The sequence below is a fragment of the Pinus tabuliformis genome, chromosome 2_1, assembly GCF_031772625.1.
Source record: "Pinus tabuliformis cultivar Carrire ecotype Pingquan chromosome 2_1, CPIR1, whole genome shotgun sequence".
NCBI classification, from domain to species: Eukaryota; Viridiplantae; Streptophyta; class Pinopsida; order Pinales; family Pinaceae; genus Pinus; species Pinus tabuliformis.
The window spans coordinates 819,054,135-819,056,176 of NC_142299.1; positions in this window are offsets into that span (position 1 = coordinate 819,054,135).

A 2,042-nucleotide genomic window follows, 5' to 3' on the forward strand; every position below is an offset into this window, starting at 1 on the left:
CTAATCATAATCAGGTAACTCATAAAGATAAGGAATCTCATCAAGAATTAACCTTAGATCAAAAAATTTCTTCTCCACAGATTGATCTACAAATCTATTTTCATGACTTTCCATAAATGAATACAAAAAAAATCATTTTTTGATCTATAGTAACTGGGTTTAGCAGTAAAATGGTTAGAATCAACAACCTCTTTTCTTCTGCAATAAGTGGGACATTGTGTTTTTGAACAAAAACTTCATATCTCTTGGTGATCCTTCACGTCATTTCTTCCATTATTCTTACCGAAATGTTGATATTTACTTCTGAAGATGTCAAGTGCTCCTTCTCTATATTCTCCCTCTCTGCTTCCTTCAACTTTGACCTTTTGACCAATAGATTAGCTTCAGCAGCTATTGCACTATACTGCATTCCTTCAAGTTTAGTAGGGTCCCTTGCTCTCAATTGGAACGCCGTTTCCAGATCAAAGGTATCCGGGTAGTGTAAGAGAGCTAAACCAGGAGGAAGTTTGATATCAACAGGGATTGAATGGTATACTTCATTGAACCTAATTGAAAAGTGTTGCACTATTTCTCCTAGTTTCTTTTCAAACTATTATATTCTTCTATAATCATAAATGGATTCCTCTTGATCACCCATTTCTTTAGTAAACCTTTCAAAAACTGATGGAAATTGAAAATGCTTACAACTAGAAATTTTTTGAACCATTTATTGGCTTCACCTTGCAAATATAGAGCAAAAAACTTGATACTGACATCATCTTCTTCAACCTCAAAAAGGTCAAGAAACTTTTCAAAATTCTGAATGTATTTTCAATAGAAATGTTACCATATTCTCCATCAAACCTGGGAAGATATTTGTAATAATCTTGATGGAAATCATGGAGTATAGGAGGTAATATGATTGGCTTGTATCTATCTGTAATTTTACAAGGTATAGGATTATGTACATAAGCTATAGGATTATTCTCAATCTCCTGAGGCTCATCGAGTTGAATATGATCAACATAAGTTTCAGAAGAAGGGGCTTGACCAAGATTAAAACTGTAGGGGGAATTTTTATTCACAATCTTCAAAGGAAAGGAATAAAATGCAGGTCTCAGATCTTTTCTCAAATACATTATACTACAGAAAACCTTCTTGATGTTCTCAGAAAAAGAGAAGAAATAATTTATGACAAAGAACATGATGTCTTGGATGAAATTCCATGTTGAATATCTATTCTTTCCATATTGTCTTTTCATGTTTCTGTTGGTAAGGTTCATCCTCCAATGGAGTCTTCAAACTAGGTTGAACATTGATTGGAGTCGCTAGGTGAATGATTCAGCCTTCGTATGTGTCTGACTACTACCCACCATCAGCAAATCAGATCTTTACTTCGATAATATTTCCTAGGGAATATGAAATTGTTCGCTCTGCCTAGTATGGTTGCCAAAATTTTAGCACTCCTTAGCATCCCAAGGCTGAGAAAGGAAGCCAAGGAGGTAACCTAAAACCAATCTTTAGACTTGGGAGCTAGCCCTACCAAATCCAAGAGGGCTCTCTCAAGAATATCATAGCCAATGAAATGACTGGAGAGGGATCTTTACTTCGATAATATTTCCTAGGGAATATGAAATTGTTCGCTCTGCCTAGTATGGTTGCCAAAATTTTAGCACTCCTTAGCATCCCAAGGCTGAGAAAGGAAGCCAAGGAGGTAACCTAAAACCAATCTTTAGACTTGGCAGCTAGCCCTACCAAATCCGAGAGGGCTCTCTCAAGAATATCATAGCCAATGAAATGACTGGAGAGGGATTTCAGATGTTAGGCTACATATTAAGCTCAATGGTGTCTGATTTAAGAGTTTACTAGTTGAAGCTCATAGATCTAGGGGCTAGGCTAAGGTTTCTAATGATCAATTGCAGAGATGTAATGGGGCAAGGTAAGCATGATGAGTGATATAAATAGGTTGTCGAGGTGGTGCAGGGATGAAAAGATAGAAGATCATAATGAGCATGTAACCATGAATTCATTCATCAAGAAGAAATAACACTAGCATGAAAATC